General features: G+C 35.2%; 2 pseudogenes; both read right to left on the bottom strand.

The window, feature by feature from the left end:
- Positions 1 to 1315: 1315 nt before the first annotated feature.
- Positions 1316 to 2112, bottom strand: LOC149263304 (mavicyanin pseudogene; annotated as a pseudogene).
- Positions 2113 to 20925: 18813 nt separating this feature from the next.
- Positions 20926 to 21677, bottom strand: LOC149263303 (mavicyanin pseudogene; annotated as a pseudogene).
- Between the last annotated feature and the right edge of the window lie 470 nt (positions 21678 to 22147).

Genomic DNA, 22147 nt, shown 5'->3' with positions numbered 1-22147 from the left:
TTAATACTTTTAAATAAATTTTTTTATATTTTTAGGCCTTTCAAGGTCATTTATTTGACTAATTATTAATTAACTTATAGTTTTTAATTATTAGGTCTCGTACCATTTACCTTAATTTATTTATTTTTACGAATTAAAATATTATAATAATTTTGACCCCTGTCCTTGAGTCAAACTAGCCGTTAGAGATGATAGCTGTTGGAGGCTCCGCTCAGACTATTTAGCATGATGAGCTAGATCTGTTTCTTCAACTTGTCCTGACGATGAACCACACTAGTTGGTTCGAAACGCGTCGACAAATGAGATTCCATGTGATTTTCGCCGAAATCTTTCTCTAACTTGATATGGATCACAAAAGCCTAAACTCTAATATCAATTCATATATATATATATATATTATTTTCAAATTTTCCTTATTTTAAATATATTACGAAGAGATTTTATTGATATTATTAAATAAGAAATATTATAAAATTTGAAAATTTATCTTTTATGATTTTTATATTAATGTAAATTAATATTTTAGAATTTGATCGTTCAAACAATTTAATGGATAAGAGCTAGTTTAAGCAGTTTATTTTATTTATATTATTTAAATTTTGAAATTTTTGAAATTTGTAATAGAATTATTTTCGGTTAAAAATTTAATTGTAAATTAAATTTAATAATTGATTAGCTATCAAATTTAAAATATTTTTAAAATCTACCATCAAATTATAAGAAAAAGAATTAATTATAAAACCAATTACTAAATTATTTAAAAATAGACCTGACTTACAGTACCTAAAAAATTTGGCAGTTAAAATAAAACGCCATTATTTATGATAAGATAAAAAGCCATTATTCATCATTTATTTTTATTTTGATTGAATCATACATATTTCGAAGGTTAAACCAGGAAGATGAGAAGACTGAGTTCAGAGTCCGTTCCATACATTCTAAAGGAATCTGAGTAGGCTGAGTTGAGAGTGCCTTCTATACATTCTAAAGGAATCTGAATCTGAGAGAAAGAAGTGAAATTGCAAGAGAAGAAGAGGAGACTCCATATTCTGGAAAGAAAGCAAGGAAAAGATGTAGACAAATTCTGAAATATTTCGAAATATAACCAACATGAACTTTCTCATATTTATCAAATTTCGAAATATTTCCAAAACGAAAAACACAATTCCGTAATCTGGTAACTCCCTCAATTCTATAGGCAGCTAGGCGATGTGGATGATCGGTTTTCTGATAGCAGGCGCTGCCGATTTCGAAATATTTCCAAAACGAAAAACACAATTCCGTAATCTGGTAACTCCCTCAATTCTATAGGCAGCTAGGCGATGTGGATGATCGGTTTTCTGATAGCAGGCGCTGCCGGTGCCGGTGCCGGAGCACTTGCGGTCGGACGTTTTCTCCTCGGCTTTTTCGATTTCAGAACGGTGACCTTTACTTTCATGCCCGCCGACTCGCAGTGGCCGATGCTGCCGCAGATGAAATAACGCGTGCCCGTGGAATTGAGAGCAATAACGGTATTGCCGCTCTTGTCTTGGAAGAGAGGCGGGTCTGAAATATTGCAGGATTCGTAGATTGAACTGTTGACTTCCATGACTGAATGAAACGACGCATCATATTTGAATACTGAAACAAACAGAACACGCAGTCAAAGATTTTGGCATTCAAATCAAAGGAGGGAGGATATTTCTGGAAATCTACAATTAACATAAATTCAAATTCAAGACTTTTACGTGTCTATTGAGAATACCATAAGGAATTTTACTTAGGTCGATCAAATTTTAGAATATTTTCGCCATCATAAAAGAAATAACATACTTAAATTATCACCGAACTCGAAAAACTTGTTTGTCCATCAAATTCTAAAATATTTCGGCTATCATAAAACAAATGACATACTTAAATTATCACCAACTTGTTTTATCACATACTTAAATTATCACCAACTTGAAAAACTTGTTTGGCAACCCAGGATTGATAAGGCACGCTGAAGTCCCAGCCTTTGATGTCCCCCACAATGTGATCTGCGGCCATGGAAGGATTTGCAACGCACAGTAGTAGAGCAGCCTGCAGCACTGCCATCGCTGCAACTGCATTGCACCCTCTCATGGTTTCCATTGCTCGTGTAGCGGATGATCTGAGATCTTCAAGATTTATAGGGCTTCTGATTCATAATCGATACATGGTATGCGGTATTGCCTGTGAGGATTTTGCATATGGTGTCATTCGTTTTTTAATGGGTTTCTTCATCTGTAAACCTCCAGACTGTTAGATTCCTTGAGGGTGGTCCAAGCAAGTCCACCCGTTTCCCTTGAAGTTACATCATGATCCTCTTATATTTATTAGAAGAGTTTGATACACTGTGAAGTCACACTCATAGCTCAATGTTGTCCTCCACATGCAGACAGTTTTTTGTATTATAATTAACAATAATATAACAACTCAATGTTGTTCTCCAAATGCATACACTTTTTTTCATTATTAGATATAAGTAACATCAATATAACAACAAAATATATATAGTTTAACTACCATAAGATGGGGCAGAGTATAAGGGAAATGGCCAGGATTCATGTTAGTACATGTTAACAACTCAACCATCCATGCATCAGTGTGGAATAGGTTGGAAATCTTCATCACATTGAATCCAATGGAGAAAGCAATATCAGAACGTCGGAACATTTTTAATAGGTGCAAGAGTTCTTCCTTAGTTTTCGTGCCTTGGAATTAAGAATCGTTAATAGGTGTAAGAGTTTTTCTCGGGCGAGTTTTTCTTGAGTTTTTCTCTTCTGAGTTAAGAATTTTCAATCGGTACAAGAGTAATTCTTTGTTATTTTGGGGTTTTGGAATTAAATATTTTAATATTTTAATTTTTTTTTATGGTAATGGAAAGATGGAAATAAATAAAAGAATTTTAATGAGGTAGGTTAATTTTAAAAATATAATTTTTTTTATAAATTTTGATAATTTTAAAATATATTAATTTGAAAGAGTGGGAAATATGCTCATTGATGATGAATTATTGAATAAACCCACACTGACATTTGCATATTTCAAAGGTATGTCACTAACAAATGGCATTGTAGTGCTTGTAGTGATTGTTTTAGTCATCATGTAATAAGCAAGTTGATCAATTATAACTATTTTGCCTTCATGGGGAATATCAAATTTTAATGACATGATAGCATTCATAGCATAAAACCAAGTGTGTCCAAGGAGAAAATTATATTGTAGTGAAGCATCAACTACTTCTATATCAACTATGATGTTTTCCCCCCAAGCTTGTTGGCAAATGAAGGAAGAAGTCCCTTAGGTAGAAAGGTCTGGCCATTTAAGGCCTAGAGTGTAGTGGTGGACTAAGCGAGTGTCGAAGAATCAATATATTTCTAGCATGACAAGGACATGATATAAGTGGATGATCCTTCTTCCAAAAATGTGCGATTAATATCTATATTAAGGACACACACTGAGATTTAAAAGGCAACCTGATGGGATAACTGCAACCTACTTACATCAACCTCAAATGTAATAAGGTTAGACTATGAGGGATCAACCCCTTCGATAGAAGTAAAAATGGCTCTGAGTTTCATAAGGAAACTTTGTAAAACCTCCAAAGCAGACATGGCACATGGGGCTTAGGATAAATCCTCAGCCATATTGTATTTTTGGGTTTCCGTAGTGTTAATATTGTGTGTCAGTCGATGGAGAACACCCTTAGGTTGGTTGATCACTATCTCCAAAGGTTTATCTATCATAATAGGTCCAATGAATTGAGTGGGGATGATCGAGTCCTCAAAAAAATAACTACTCTTTGGATTCTCATAGTTTTTCATGCTCACAATAAAGTTCACTACGTCATTACATATAAGTACATGTGATGGGACTCTATTGAGAATTGGTCCTCCTATGCCCCCAAGCAGATGGGGAGGATGATTTCCAACCATTTTTTTTCGGTTTGGGCATGGAATGGATGTGTCGAAATAGTAGGCTATTTCCCAGCAGCTTGTTGTGCAAAGAGGTGATAAATCACCTCCATTCATGGGAATTATTGAGTCATATGGTCACCTTGACAAATATTACAAGGATATTTGACCTTATGTTTATGTTCATTCATTCCCCCACCCATACTGGCTTGGGTTTGTCATGTCCGAAGAGAATTTGTGGAAGTATTTTTCTACTTATTTTGTTTAGTCTTTTTTTACTTCTAGGATTCTAAGAATTTTTAGGCTGCATGGATTGCACTGTATTAATCTCGATGGTATGCCCAAGAGACTTTGCTTATTGATAACTAGCTTCATTTGCAGGGGCTTTGTATGTAACAATAAATCACCCGAACTTAGTAGCTCACTAGTTCACAACATCAATGCATACGGAACCAATTACACCATCAACATATGGTCCTAATTTTAAATGTGGTGAATCAATCGATCGTTAAGCATTAGGAATAATATCATACAAGGTGACTAACTATAATAAATTAATTCAATATGTTGGCACACAAGATAGCCTACTCCTTAGTATTCACCTTGCCCATAGCCACATACTTGGAAATTTGAGGTAAGAAGGATAAGGTAAATCAATATTTGAATAATCAACCAGGAATATTAGTCCTAGTCAACCTTTTATATCGCCTCCACTCGTGAATATGATTAGAAATGTGAGTGGAAGTGTCTTTCCTAAAGGTATAAATTTAATCAGTTTCAATCTCTTGCCATGAAGGTAAATGGAAATGCTTCAGAAATGTTTGTGCCAAGCTGGCATAATCATGGTAAGATCCATTATCAAGTTTGATGTACCATTTGGAAGAATCTTCAACCAGGCTCGCTAGAAGAGATGCAACCTAATAGTATCATCCACAAAATAATTATATGAACACCATAAGTGGTAGGTAGTGATATTTGTGGTTAGGATCTCTCCTACTTTACCATTGAATTTTAGTATATTTGAGGGAAACTTAATGGGCATGGGTGACCACTATGGGTCATGGCTAATGGGGTCATTTTGAAAGTTTATTGAAATTCGACAAGTTAAGTGATGCTAGAAATGGAAGTTTATCTTAGTTAAATGGGTCTAGAGGTAAATATGGCACCCCAAATGAACCTTTCAGGCCCTCCATAACATAGTTTCTCAATGAAATAATATTACCAAAGGGATAATTAGGCCTAGAGTATTGAACCCTTGAACTAGCCATAGCAGAAAAAGGATTGTCATCATCGAGAACTCCTAAAATCATGACTAATAATAGGATTGTATCAAATACCAAAAGGATGCCCTCCTAATATGAAATCATGACCATAAGTAGGAACACTCATGAGAAACATGGTCCTAGTGGGGACACTACACCAAGATAAGTTATCCCCACAAAATCCACTTGGGTCTATAGTAAAAGGTATTCCCCATTATGTCGAACTATCCCAATGGCTAAAAAATCCTCCAAAAACACTACTGCCCCCAAAATGACTAGGAATAGGTATAGACCCCCTATAAATATTCCCCATAGATGATTGTCCCATACTAGAGATAGCGACCATAGGAATAATGTAACTAAATGAGAACCACCCAGCTACCCTAGGTGGTCTATGACTCACACCCACACTAAACAGAAATCTAGCAGGAGGGAGGGATATTGACAAACTAGAGAAGTACCTTGGGTTACAAAAATAACTGGTGCTAAGCCCCAAAGTGAGAAGGTATATGTATTTAAAGTTGGAATATTATACCCTATCACAATAATTGAAGGTATCGATTACATTACAGTAGAAATCTCTAACGCAAATGGTGAAGAGGGTCCCATCTCTCCCATGGTTGAAGAACTTCTCTCACTAACCATGTGATTAGAAAACAAGGAAAAAGGTTGTGTAAATTCTATACCCCCCTAAAAAAATACAGGGTCAATAGGATTCATCAAAGGTGGGTTTAAGTTATTGGTGGAATTTTTTCTATCGATTCAAGTATGACTGGTTCTCCCCCCTCTAAACCAAAACTAACCTTCCTAGGCTCAGCTTGATCTAAGTCATTTATTGCCAGATTTATCCTATTTATCTGTGATTGTGGTCCTTCCTCTTTGGGAGGAAGGTTTTGAAGTCTTCAATATCAATGGACAATTGGTTTATCCACGATGAATATGTCAAGTTAATTAATTAAACAACACACCCTATATCCAACTAAACCCAGACCAAAGAGCAAGCACTATAAAAGATCCTAAGATTTATATCAAGCAAAGCAAATATAATGAAGCTAACTCCTCAAATCCAATATGCTTGAGGTGATGAAATCCACAAGGACCTTGAAATGATGAAGGGTTCAGAATTAGTTACCCCAACCTTCCAATACCAACCTTGATTGGAACAAGTGACCTCGATGGATCTAAAAATCAACCCCCAAGAGAACCAATATGGTGATTGATTTCTACCTCAAGTACCATGGGGACTTCCCACCCATATTCACATATGTATAAACCCTAAATATATTCCATTAAGTCTACCACCTCACTTCCAAACAATTGAAAAGACATGTGTGATCAAGACCATACATGTAGGCAAGTTAACTAAGCCCAAAACCTCTCAAAAGATTGCTCAAAATGAGTTGTACGCCTCTCAAATTATCCCCAATCATGCATAATCTAATGAACACCATAACCAAGGTAGTGGGGATGTCACCATGAGTTCCCAATGTGGCCATGTTCTTGACTCTTGTATTAGAAGATCTTTCTGGAAAGAATCTAACATGGTAGTGGATTTACTTTCTTTAGTGAAGCTAGTTTCAGTTTGGAATCCTTGAAAAATGTCCTCTCTAATTATATTTCAGGGCTCTACACCCTAATCTAGGTTGGTGTTATATAACAAAAAATTCTATGTAAATTCTATTTGCATTTAATTTTAGTGGTTTTTGTTTACTTATCGGTATGAATTTAAACTATGATGGTGTTTAGAGACTCAAGACCCATTTTTCAAGAAGCAAGAAAGCCTCACACTGTCTCAATAACCACTCAATATACAGAAAACTTTCAAATGAAACCAATTCACTAACTAATTCATCCACTCCAAGACGCTAATGAAAAAACACCATTCAAGCACTCAAAAGCTTCAACCTAAGCCTTTGAAACAAAATATGTGATATATTTCTTATTAGGAAAGACAAAAAACTCACAAATAAAACAAAGAAAGTTTGGATTCATAACACAAAGAATGCATCCAAAAGAACAATCCTACAGTGTCCTTAGAATGGAAAAAAAAACTAAAACCCTAACAAGGGAAAAAAGACCTAGCACACAATAAATTTTATTTTTCTTAGAAAATTTTCAAATAAGAATAGAAAAAATAGTAACTGGGTCACTAGATCAAGTTCATAGTATCTAAAAACCTATCTATATCACATCACCAAGAAAGGTAATCAAATATTATAAAATACCTCAAACAATGAAAAGAAAAGATGCAAGAATCAATATCTCATAAGAAAATAGGGTTTGGATCATATCTCAAATAGATATAATACTTCCACATTTAAGTAAAATAAATCCAAGCTCTAAATAGAAGCACTCAAAACAAATATCACTCAAAAACCCAAAATTGCATGTGTGTTGCTCCATCTAAGAGTATAAGGTGCAATAGCATCACTCCATGGATGAGAACGGGAATTTATGAGGATAATGCATCACTTTGTATTCACATACACATAGTGATGGGGTTGTATTACTAGATTTTTCAAGGAAAAAGACTTAGATATGACTCAAAATATATGGATTTAGTCCTCAACATACCTAAAAGAGATAGAAATCAACAAAAAAAGAACCCTCAAAGAAACATAATCAAGAAGCACTCAAAGGAGAGAGATAAACACTAGGGATTTATCCCCAATATGGTTGCTACTTTTTGTTTGCATAGTTTTTACAGTATAGCAAAGCAACTTTTGTCTATAGATACCACCTCAAGAAATACTATATTATAGATAGAAATCTAAATAAACATGTCATATAGGAATTGAGATGTTTCATATAGGAATTGAAATAAAGGAAGGAATGAACTAACCCTTAGTTACCCTCACATGTCGATGCACACTATGGATTCAATTGAGAAGTAGAAATCCTACTCTTCATCTAGATATCTCACTCCAACACTTGGGACCTATCACCTACACATAAGCACAAAGAAACAAGGAAAATCCTTTGCATTTAATGGAAGGCAAGTTAGTGTACACAAGATAATAAAATCATAACATATGAATACACATCATGATCTCATATATAACATTATGTAAGAAATGGTAACAACCCAACAATCCATACAAATGAATAATAAAGCAAGTGCAATTAACTTGGAAGCAAGGCACTCCTCTCTAGTTACTCGATCCTAACCTTGCCTTAACTCATAAACACATATTGGGATCATTTATGTAGAATGTAAAGACCTCTTGGTGAAACTTCTCTAGAATAACAATACAATATACTATCTCTCTCCTCCCATTCTTGATAGGGTCTAGTTATATAGCCTCTTCCTAAATCTGGGAGGATGTATCTAGTCACTTAGGGTTTAGAGGAGTTAGCAATCTTCTCCACTAATTGACCATAAGCCATGTCATGACACCCTCACTTGATATGATCATCTTGGGAAACCCAAATTCTAGAACCCTGAGCCATCATCACTCCATGAACAAGGCATCATGTGTAGTATGAAGAAGGCATGATAAGATGTACACTGATATGGTCATAGTGTAGGAAGCACCATTGAGGATGTCTAAAACATGTATAAGATGTGACAAGGGTTTATGGGAGTGGTTATCCTAACAATTAAATACCATGCTAATAGGTTTCTGACATAGATCCTTTCTAGAAATTCCATTAGAAAATGCAAGAAAGATGAAAGGCTACTCTATATTATCCTTACAACCAACCAATGTGTCCATGGCATCAAAATGAACCGGTGTCACTATCTTATGAATGAGTTTATATGTGACTACTTGGATGTGAAGAAAAATGAGAAGGAGTTTCATTGGTCATGGGTCCTTGTACAATTGCCCATGGTTTCTTGGAAACCTCCACCAAATACGAAGTATGATGACTCTATGAGGACACAAGCCTATCTTGCACAGAGTTAATACACCTTATAATATATATATAACAAGAAAGTGTAATGGAAACAAATTTAGGCCTTTTAATTGTGGTATATGGTCATGATTTAAGCAATTATTGGGTATGTTTGAATTCCATGCAACCTTGTAGAGAGATATAAAAAATCCTTGTATTTTGAAATCAATATGCACAACATGATGTTTATTTCTCCATGTGAGAATAGGAAAATCAATCCCAATACTCTTCACTTATACATTAGTGAGCATGACATCCTCGATACAATATAGCACTATCCCTTCAAGATGAATTTGAACCCAACTAAATATGTCAAAGAAGTGGAGTTGTGCACCAAGAAGAACTAGACAAATGTAAGTAGGATGAACCTAAGTGAGTATTATAGGAAAAAAATTAGTGCACCTCACCATCATTGGGAATCTTTGAGTCAAAGGGACATGAAATAAGTAAAGTTTCCAAAGCATCAAAGAAAGAAGAGGGAAAGTTGGGGGGGCTCTATGCCAATTTTAGTATAACAAAATCTCTTCGATCCATTCAGAAACGAAGAGTTTCATTGGAAACAAGTGGTGCACCAAATCCTATAATGAATACCATGCCACACATCAGCAATAATGTGATAGAGATCTTTCACACAACACTATGCAATGAGCCTACTTAGACTAGCGTCACTAAAGAGGTGGGACCCACTACCCAGACAACAATTGCATAGGCCACACACATAGTGACAATACCAACAAATCTATCACTTACCCTGGGAAACCAAGAAAGATGCACCCCTTTCGAGGAAACTCATGATGAGGAATGCAACATCTAATAAGGTATTTTATGTTTCTAAAATATGTATTTTATTTTTCTCAAGCAAACTAGTTGGGAAACTTTAAAAAGGAAGGCAATATCTAAATAATGTTTTGTTGTTTCCATGCAAAATTATTTGTAATCAAGTTAATAAGAATGAGCCTTGCTTATAAAATGCATCCTATCCCTCGTAATAGAATGGTTGTATTGTTTTGAGGATCTTGATGTTCATCTCTCTATTGTTTCATTGTGTCATGTATGATTAATAATTTTCAGTTCTACATGTAGATCAATTGGTATTAGAGTGGATGATCTCAACACATTGCTACTCAACATTAAGGAGTAGACAGGAAGCCATCCATCTATCCAAATAATTTCCTTCGTAGACTTGTGGATCAGCGATTCCATTCCCTTAGTAGTTCAACACCCTTCCCAATGTGCCTTCCTTAATGTAATTGGAGCCATCCCATCATTGATATATACATTTCAATCCATTTGGGTGGATGAATATCGTGTTGTCTTATAAAGTAACCACATACGAGGACTCAATCAAGGACTCACCAATCTAGGATTTAGCCATGGCTCTCCATGAGATAATCAATATACAACAACAGAGATTCCCTCAAGGGTGCATGCAGCTAGATACATGCTTTCAATTTCCAAAAATTTTGAGCCAAATGAATGGAGAGGTTGTCGATTCTTGGATTCACAGTCTCTCCACCTATTTCAAAACATGTTCTTACATGGTAGAGGACATGAAGCTTCAAATCACTAGCCTACATTTGGAAGGCATGGCGCAAGCATGGTGGGATACTCAATTAGAGAATACATCCTTGGTCTTTGAGCTCAAAGAGGTAGAAGAGACCATTCTTGCTCACATCACATCTTGGGATGACTTATGTCAGGCATTAAGACCACATTTCTATCCCTTGAGATATCTCTAAAATCTCCTTGCAAAATGGTTGCAACTCCACCAACTACCAAATCAATCAGTACATGCATACATTGAGGTTCTCTACAAGTTACACATTTAGCTACATATCTTTGATCTAGAATAGGTACTCATTGTCAAATTTAATTCCAAATTGTTAATGTTTTTTTGTCAAGAAGTTGAATTATTTGATAGTCCTTCCTTAGACAAGGCCTTTCTTCAAGCCTTGGTCGTGGAACATAAAGCGGGTCCTCAAATATATTCTCTTCAATCTAGATATTATCCCTATATTTTTTGTCCTTCTCCTATTGGTCCTTCTAATGTGACCCTTGCCTCACCCTCCACACCTTGCAATACCCCTAGGTGTACCTTCCATAAGAGAAATTCATATATCTCTACTTATTGTCGAGCACTTAAAAATATGTGCATCAACAAGACATATTTTAACAAGGTTGAGCACCAGATTCTCCTCCCCCTCCTACAGTTGTTTCTCTTGACAATCCTATGAAAGCAGATCCCTCTCTCATCCTCATGACTGCTAGTGAAGTTAACAGCTATGTTGCACATATTTCTACCCATAATTGTAAAATCAAGCATGAATTGACTACTCTTATCCTTGAAAATGAGAGCCAAAAGAATCTTGTGGCATAGGACTTGGTTCAACAACTTAACCTTCCCACCACTCCACATCTGGCCTCCTATCAACTTAGTTGGATACAAAAGGAAATCCCTTGTCTTACCATCTCCCAGCATTGGCCCTTTCTAAGATATTGTGGTGTGTGATGTTTCTCCTCTTGATTTTGTTGATCAATTACTTAGAATTCCATATTAAGAGGTTAGGCACAATAATTATCATGCTAAGGATAATAAAATACCACTTGCAACATGAGGGTCATACCTATGTTCTCACATCTACCAATGCAACCTCCTACTGGAAAATATACCATTAAGAAAGAAAAGTTAAACCAATGTGTTTCTTTGTGTTTAGTTATCCCCATCAAATCAGATAACCTATCTAATCTGGTACCTCATGATATGATTCCCCTACTTCAAGAATTTGTAGATGTATTCACAAAACCCATGGGGCTACCCCCAGCAAAATTTATTGAACACACAATCGATCTTATTCCCAATGCTTCTTTTCCCAATGCCCCATATTATTTCCTCACTCCTTGAGAGGTAGCTAAGATGTAATGACAACTTGCAAAGCTACTGACATCAAGCCATATTCATCCTTCATCCTCCTCATGTGCATCTCTTACTTTCCTTATTCCCAAAAAGGATGATTTTGAATGGTGTCTAGTGACAGATTACCATGCCCTTAATAAAGTTGTTGTTAAAAATTGTTATCCCTTACCCCAAATTGCACTTGCAAGGGGCTTGCTTCTTGACAAAGATGGATTTGACATCCAACTACCATCATGTTTGCAAGCATGCGGTAGACGCATGGAAGATTGCTTTCAAGGAAAATTTTGGGCTCTTTGAATGATTGGTGATGCCATTTGGTTTGGAAAATGTGTTGGCCACATTTATGAGATTAATCGATGATGTGTTCAGGACACACCTAGTTAAGTTTGTGGTCATTTATCTTGATGATATTTTGGTATTTAGAAAATTTTGGGTGGAAAATCTACAACATGTTCGCAACACACTTGAGATACTGCAGGCACATAAACTTTAGGTAAAAGAAAATAAATCCTATTTTGGACAACCATCAGTTGAATATTTGGCGTTCATACTTGATTCAAAAAGATTTCAATGAGATCCCTCTTGGGTATAGGATTTGGCACAATGATAGACACCTTCCAATGGTCATGACCTCAAGAGTTTCATGGGAAGTATTAATTTCTATATAAAATTTGTCTCTCATCTTTCTCAATGGTTTACCCTTTACACCGATTATCCAATCAAGCAAAATTTCTTTGGGATATCGAGGTTGAGCACCATTTTTCAAAGCTCAAGAATGCCTTATGCTTTGCTCTTGTTCTTTATTTTTTGAATATGCATCAACCATTTGAAATAGAATTGGTTCCTCACAGTTTTCCATTGGGTTTTTTCTTAAATAGGGACGTCGCCCTATATCATACCATTCTAAGACTCTTGTAGAGGCCAATCTTATGTAACACCTATGAAAAGGAATTCTACAAATTAGTGCAAGCATTGAAGCAATGGTGCCATTATATTCTTGGAAAAGAAAACATACTCCATATTGATCATCATCCATTGATCTTCATAAACTCATAGAGAAAGATTCAAGAGCAACACCATATAAAGTGGGTTTCTTGCATTTAGTAGTTCATTTGTGATTAAATATAAGAATGGTACAACTAATAAAATTGTTGATTTGTTAATCCGTCCACCAGATCTAGTATTTGGTGAGATATGGGAAGTTTTGCAATAGCCTACATTTATCAACCAAAGTCCCTTTCATGATTATACCATTTATTATGGTTGGTTATATAAACTTAACCAGCTATGTGTGCCACAATATGATGATCATCTCATTCCCATTCGTAAAGCACAAGCCTCTTCATGGGGAGATATTTTGGAAAATCCAAGACCATTCTCAATATCCAACACCACTTCTACTAGCCTTCCTTACCCAAGAAAGTAGAAAAATTCATTCAAGCATGTTCACTATATTCATAAAGAAATCCATCAAACTATAAGCATGGTTTGTACCAGCTATTGCATGTGCCTTATCGCCATTGGGAATCTATTTCCATGGAATTTTTTAGTGGTCTTCCTACTACTTTCCACAAATATGATGATATTTGGGTAGTGGTATGTATTTTTCTAAGATGGTTATTTTTCTTCTTTGTCATAACACTACCTCTACTGCTCAAGCCATGGATCTCTTCTTCCAACATATTTAGACACACTTTGGATTGTTGAGTAGCATTAGTTCTTATCAAGATTCTTGTTTTCTCATACTTTTTTGGCGTACTCTCTAGTCTATGTTAGGTTGTCAACTTTATTTCTCCACTGACTTTCACCCAAAAACAAATGGAAAAACTAAGGCTATCAATCATAGTCTGTTCTACTCCATTAATAGCTATGTTTCCAATAACAAACAGTGGGATTCCTAGTTTCACATTATTCAGCATAGATATAATAGAGCCATGAACTCCTCTACTGGGTTCTCCCATTTCAAATTTTGTTTTGGGTTTCAACCAAGTGCACCCTCTGAGATGTCATTAAATATTACCCCTCATGCTTCTAGACATCAACAACAAGAACAAAAATCAACTCAACATTTTATACAACTATATCTCAATGCCATACTCAGGTAACTGTTATTTTGCAAGTTGCCTAGGATCATGCCAAACATAGTCATGACAAACATCATGCACCATAGCCATTTCAAGTAGGAGACCATGTATGGCTCTTTTTGGACAAGTAATGGTTCAAGCACCATAAGTTGCATCCTCTAAGATATGGTCTTTGTATTATTCTAGAATGCATTGGAGAAAATTCATATCGCTTGGACTTGCCTTCCCAGCTAGGCATCCACAATGTGCTTAATGTTAACAATCTCAAGCTCTTTTAACCACCTCTCCTTGAGGAATTAGTCAAAGGTCAGTGTCCCATAGATAATATTCCTGATTTTCAACTTTCCCTACCAAAGGATACAATTTTTTACTCCAATATGAGGACATTTCGCCAACATACATGCATATCATGCCTTGTAGCTTGGAAGGGGCACACACTGGCGCAGGAAAAATGGATGATTGCATAGACATTAGAGCACAATTTTCCTCATTTGGTGGTGGAAGCAAGGATGCTTCTGGCTCTAAACAGGGAGGAATTTGGCAAACAAGGAAGGTGCACCCTTTCAAGGCACACTCATAATGAGGAAGAAAACATCTAATAATGTATTTGATGTTTCTAAAATATGTATTTGTTTTTTCTCATGCAAACTAGTTGGGAAACTTTAAAAAGGAAGGAAATACCTAAATATTTTTTTGTTGTTTCCATGAAAAACTATTTGTAATCAAGTTAATAATAAGTCTTTCTTATAAAAGGTGTCCCCTCCCTCGTAATAGAATGGTGGTATTACTTCCAGGATCTTGTTGTTTATCTCTCTATTGTTTCATTATGTCATGTCTGGTTAATAATTTTCAAATCTACATGTATATCAAACCCCAATATACACTCTTGTTAAGACAGTACAGTCTAATACTAAAATTCATTAAATGTTTCAATAGGAATCCTCTCGGTATCTAAGTGATTATGTTGGGAGCTTGACAATACTAAGAGTAGGGGGTGAAGTAGTATTGTACGATATGGATCATCTTCCTCCCTTTTAACCTTTCTTTCAATTAATCGAACATTCAATGATTAGAACACATTATAACAACTGATAGCATATGCAAAGTAAGATCAAGTGAGTAGAAAATAACAAAACACAAGTAACCATAAGAGCGGCAACTAAAACATCATCAAACACACGAGGACATCAAATGTTAGGTGGAAACCCTTCTGGGAGAAAAACCACCATACTATGTTTGTCTTCATCTTTATTAAGAAAAATCTTCTTTTACATCATTGACTTTCCACCACCAATGTGCAAGCCCTAACTTACGATGCACACGAGAAACTAGCCACTACCTAAGAGAACCCACCACTCCCTAATCAAGCCACCACTTGCCACACTAAAGGCCCCAACCCTCAAACTTGTGGACCACATTTCATACATTTTCAAACAAGATCCACATAACTATGCTCAAACATCTTTAGCCTTCATTTCATCGATTTTCATACTAGACCCACATATTCTTCTTCACTCAGTAAGAATACATCACCTCTTTGCAATACACAATCAACTCATAAACACATGTTCACTAATCACTAGTCAAACCCTAGCAACACTCATCAACTCTCTCATCTTCAATTCTACATCAACCCAATTTTCCCTTAGCAACAATGCACTCTCATCATACACAAGACAAGACAACAACTCTATACCCTCTTGCTCAGTCATACACATCTCATACCAGCAATCTAATAACAAACCCTTAGCATCAACCTCAAGAACAACTCTGCTTGAACAACTCTTCTTATTGACCAACAACCAAACTCTAGCATCAACCTCTCTCTAGTCAATAATGCATCAAGCTGTCAAACCTACACATTAGCATACTCTCGCAATTTTTTTCCTAAACAGTGACCTATGACTCATAAACACACTCAACCATCTCTCAACATACAAAGGACATCAGCAAGCATGCCAACAAATACTTTGATCACACACTCAACGTTACATGGCTTTAACAGAAGATACAAGACATGTATGTGAATCTTTGCATCATAAAGCACTCAGCTATATACTATTAACAGCAACATCATTATGGAAATCCTTGTAAACACAATTGTGTTAACTCGGAAATACACTACACTGTCAATACTCTGCCATCAACCTGTGCATACAATGACTCTGAACAGCAATGTACCAATTTCAATCCATCACTGAGACAATACGCTCTAGCAAATTGCTCTATATCTGAAATCTTCAATCGACCTCAACACATTATGATACACACTAGATTGCACCATCTTCAGCACCCTCAAAGCATTGCCTCACCCATCAATTCGCAGGTCACCACAATGCACAACTATTTATTATGGTTTCATGCACACGGTATATAACTATGTCCTGTGCACTGGATTCCTCACACACTAAGCACAGGTATAGTAGATCGTGTTCTTCACCCAACACATTGCATATACACTTGAACTCGATCCAATGCACCAACAATATACACAGTGGACTCATTCATCATTTGATCACACAACAATATGGGACCTTCAAAACACTGGCAAATCGCATACCATTGACCCATTATTATCAATTCATGATTGCACAGTGACAGGGAACCTTTATGCATCAGCGACATGATCCATGTGCTCTAAAACGTTGCCTCATTGATCTAGTTGTTACCGAAATGCATATTACTTTTCTCAATATAGTCGCGCAATTCAAACTTGATTGGTTATCTCCATATGCACCATCACACAATAGGAGAGTACATAACGATGGATATTTTTGTTATTCCACAAAAGAACACATAAAACAACCGAAAGAGAATTTATTTCTATCCCACACATATCCAAATCACACCCCGACCAAACTCTAACCGATACAAGACACACCATTAAATTAACATAACCATAAAAGCCTATGCCAAGTGTTTTATAAATGTGTTGGTGCAAAGCCTCACCCTATTAATGCATTTTCAATCCCATTCAAAACTCATTGTGACTAAGGAGCAAGTCAAAACATTGGAGGTGCAAGTTGTTGAAAAACAATAGTCTCTTAATATGCTTAGTCGAGTAGTGTGTAAAGATTTGATGATGGAAATTGCAAATGTTAATGCATAAACTCAAGGACAAAGAATAATAACAAACTCTTGCCAAAGTAGTATCACCAACCCAAGAATAAGAGTAGACACATTAGCAATGTTGTGAGAAATCTAGACTATTACATCCTAGGTAATCCAATTAGCAAACAAGCTCAAACCGAAGACAACCAATGCAATCATTGAAGTGTTGGATAAATGCTCTTAAGATTTACAAAGGGTGTAGGAGACATTCAATGAGTTGGATACTAAGCTTCAAAATTTTGTATGTTCCTCCTCACAAAGATCCCATTAGTAGCAACCATCATGCCATAAGCCTGTGGCTTTAGGATGAGCTAGATGGTAGTGTTGGGGGCCTACTGGCCCCAAGGAGTTGGACAAAGTTATGTTGCACTCAAAGAAGTAGACAACACAAATCATTAAGGAACTTGTGCCGAAGGAATGACATTGTGAAAGGATGTTGTGTAGAGGATATTGTGCACGAGAACTCATCATATTACACATACAATTGGCATGTAGGAAATATCATATAAACTTGTCTTATTGTAATCAACATATGAGCAGGCTAGTGTGGACCCCACATGGAGAAGGTTATAGAATGCTATAAAGAGAGAGGATTAAATATGTATGTAAGATAGATATGAGAAATAGGAGAGAAGAGTCTAGAATCTTAGACTAGTCCATGCAGATAACTCATGCAAGTAATGGAGAATGTCTCAAGTCGTCTGTTGTAAAGATCATGTTTATTTGGTGAATGAATGAAAGATCTTCCCTTTCTTGGCTTCTCTGAGTCTTGTGTGTCCTAATGAATGTATTTTTTATTCATCAATGAATATTTATGTGGATGTTTAAGAGCTGAATGTTTGTTCTATTTGTTAGAATAATTCATCCTCTACCTATTGATGTTAGGTTATGCAATTCCTATGAGTATCTCAAGTGATACCTTCTCAGTTTATGGAGATTGCAAGTGTCGATTCTTATGTGGTTTTGTTGGATAATGAATTTGAACTCTAGATTTGATCCCTACACCAACACTCTTATACCAACCGTCACCTTCTTATCTTGTATAAGGATTAGACTAATATAACTCGACTCTTCCACTAGCAATATCAATATTATTGCAAACATCTTGTCAAACTCTCCTTTCACTCTCTTGTTGATCCATGAGTTTAATGTGTAAGGAATTTTTTTTGATATGCTTGGCATCCAACTTGAGCTTTATCTTCATTTCATTTAGTTCCCCTTTTATCAGCTTCATCTTGATGAAGCTTTATGGCAATAGGCTAGCATATTGCTTGAGTAAGGCCATAACCTCGGAAATCATTACATCCTTTGAATAGTCCTCGGTGGACAATAACCAAGGTTGATTATCTATATTGATATTTGATTTCTTTATTTTCAATGGCTCTCAATAAGTCTCCCATTTTGGATCCTCCATCATCTCCATTTCTCTTTCTCCTTTTGTATCCTAAAAGGAAAGGTCTCACAACTTGATTGGGTTATCTGCTTCTTCTAATTTCTTTGTTATCTTGGATAACATTTAAAATTCCAATGTCATTTTCATAGGTTTGGATTGGCTCTTCCTATGGTTGTTTGTATTGATGTGCCTCATAGACATATTCTAGTATTGTTTTTACCTTGGTATCAAATAGAAAAGATATGATAGCTTTCAAAATTGAAGTAATATTGAGAGCCTTACCCAAGTAAGAGAATGTTGCACATAACCCTTCTTTTGGTTCCATTTGTAGGTCTATATTTGGGCTTCCTCATGTAGGAACTAGGCTTGTATATGATCCCCAAGGTGTGACTAAAGCTATGAAATCAAAGCTATTATGGGATGCCTTCCATGGTCCATTTCAAATACATCCATCCACTTATAATATGGGGCTTATTCTCCCTTCATAGACTTGCAAGAAATCAACGGTCCTTCGCCGCCCTTGGAATATTGATCACTTAGTTAATAGACAAATAAGTGTCAAAAATCTCATTGCACTTTATCCTAACTCTCAATGTCTTATTTATGGGTATCCCACCACATATAGGATGTGGACCTCAAAGTTACATCTAAGGCCAATATTAATTGCTCCATTGATAAAATTTGGCTTAAATCTTCTATAAATTCTTCAATATCCCTTGTCTTAAGAAAAATAAGCAGTCACACAACTATGTTTCAATACAATAAATAAAATTGGCACTCTAACTTTGTTCCAATACCATAACTAGAATTAGCACTCTAACTCTATTCCAATACCATGAATAAAGTTGACACTTAACTTTAGTTAACAATTATAATCACCAAATATAATTGATAATAAAACAACATTCCAAAATAATACTATCTTTATTATTATTAATTATAACACATCAACATTTATGGAAAAACAACACATTTATACCGCAACCAATTAAAAAATATGTATATAGAAGTGCCACTACATTTATTGACATCTATCTCTGTTGAGATAAAGATCAAAGTAGGTTGAAAGTATATATTGTCATAACCCAAACCTCGTGACAAATATAACAATTATAAAATAGCAAAAAGAAAATAATATGATTATCTTAATTCTTATTGTAACATGTTTTGACCGCTTTCAAGTGAATATTTCTGTGTTCCAAAATTAATTATCTTAAATTTAAATCTATTAAGAATTTAAAGAAATAAAAAATATTGTAAACTTAAACCTCAATCGTGAGATCTCTAAATATTAAATTTATGTAAATATGTTTGTGTAGAATTTAAGTAAATTAAACAATTAGAAATATCTATAGAATATATATATTATTTCTAGAAATATTATTTCTATAATATTATTTTTAGAAATATCAATTTAAATAAAAATTAACTTTTAATTAAAATAGTATAATTATTCAATAAAATTGTTATTTTCTATTTTTTTATTTCTTTTAAATATATTAAAAAGAGATTTTATTGATACTTTTAAATGAGAAACATTATAAAATTTGAGAATATATTTTTTATGATTTTTATATTAATGTAAATAAATATTTTAGAATTTGATAGTTTAAACAATTTAATAGATCGGAGCTAGTTTAAACTATTGAATTTGTTTATATTATTTAAATTCTGAAATTTATGAAATTTGTAATAGAGTTATGTTCACTTAGGAATTTAATTGTGAACTAAATTCAATAATTGATTATCTATTAAATTTAAAATATTCTTAAAATCTACCCTGTAATTATAAATAAAAAAAATTAATTATAAAAATAATTACAAAATTGTTTTAAAATACACCTAACTTCCCCCACCTAAAAAATTTGCCAGATAAGATAAAAGGCCATTATTTATAATAAGATAAAAGGGCATTATTTATAATAAGATAAAAAGCCATTATTCATCATTTATCTTTATTTGGACTGAATCATACATATTTCGAATGTTAAACCGGGGAGATGAGAAGACTGAGTTCAGAGTACGTTCCACACATTCTAAAGGAATCTGAGGATCAGGCTGAGTTGAGAGTGCCTGAGGAGGCTGTGTTGAGAGTGCCTTCTATACATTCTAAAGGAATCTGAATCTGAGAGAAAGAAGTGAAATTGCAAGAGAAGAAGAGGAGACTCCAGATTCTGGCATATTTCAAAATACAATGGAAAGAAAGCAAGAAAAAGATGTAGACAAATTCTGAAATATCTCGAAATATAACCAACATGAACTTTCTCATATTTATCAAATTTCGAAATATTTCCAAAACGTAAAACACAATTCCGTAATCTGGTAACACCCTCAATTCTATACGCAGCTAGGCGATGTGGATGATCGGTTTTCTGATAGCAGGCGCCGCCGGTGGCGGAGCACTTGCGGTAGGACGTTTTCTCCTCGGCTTTTTCGATTTCAGAACGGTGACCTTTACTTTCATGCCCGCCGACTCGCAGTGGCCGATGCTGCCGCAGATGAAATAACGCGTGCCCGTGGAATTGAGAGCAATAACGGTATTGCCGCTCTTGTCTTGGAAGAGAGGCGGGTCTGAAATATTGCAGGATTCGTAGATTGAACTGTTGACTTCCATGACTGAATGAAACGACGCATCATATTTGAATACTGAAACAAACAGAACACGCAGTCAAAGATTTTGGCATTCAAATCAAAGGAGGGAGGATATTTCTGGAAATCTACAATTAACCAAATTCAGGACTTTTACGTGTATATTGAGAATACCATAAGGAATTTTACTTATGTCGATCAAATTTTAGAATATTTTCGCCATCATAAAAGAGATAACATACTTAAATTATCACCGAACTCGAAAAACTTGTTTGTCCATCAAATTCTAAAATATTTCGGCTATCATAAAACAAACAACATACTTAAATTATCACCAACTTGAAAAACTTGTTTGGCAACCCAGGATTGATAAGGCACGCTAAAGTCCCAGCCTTTGCTGTCCCCCACAATGTGATCTGCGGCCATGGAAGGATTTGCAACGCACAGGAGTAGAGCAGCCTGCAGCACTGCCATCGCTGCAACTGCAATGCACCCTCTCATGGTTTCCATTGCTCGTGTAGCAGATGATCTGAGATCTTCAAGATTTATAGGGCTTCTGATTCATAATCGATACATGGTATCGGTATTGCCTGTGAGGATTTTGCATATGGTGTCATTCGTTTTTTAATGGGTTTCTTCATCTGTAATCTGTAAGCCTCCAGACTGTTAGATTCCTTGAAGGTGGTCCAAGCAAGTCCACCCGTTTCCCGTGAAGTTACATCATGATCCTCTTATATTTATTACAAGAGTTTGATACACTGAAGGCACACTCATAACTCAATGTTGTCCTCCACATGCATACAATTTTTTGTATTATAATTAACAATAATATAACAACTCAATGTTGTTCTCCACATGCATACCCTTTTTTTCATTATTATATAAAACAGCAAAATAGATATAGTTTTAACTACCATAAGGGGCAGAGTATAAGGGGAATGGCTATGGTTTAACTGCCATAAGATGGGCCAGAGTATGAG

Source organism: Pinus tabuliformis, chromosome 6 (genome assembly GCF_031772625.1).
Source record: "Pinus tabuliformis cultivar Carrire ecotype Pingquan chromosome 6, CPIR1, whole genome shotgun sequence".
Lineage (NCBI taxonomy): Eukaryota > Viridiplantae > Streptophyta > Pinopsida > Pinales > Pinaceae > Pinus > Pinus tabuliformis.
This window is presented reverse-complemented; position numbering and strand designations above follow the sequence as displayed.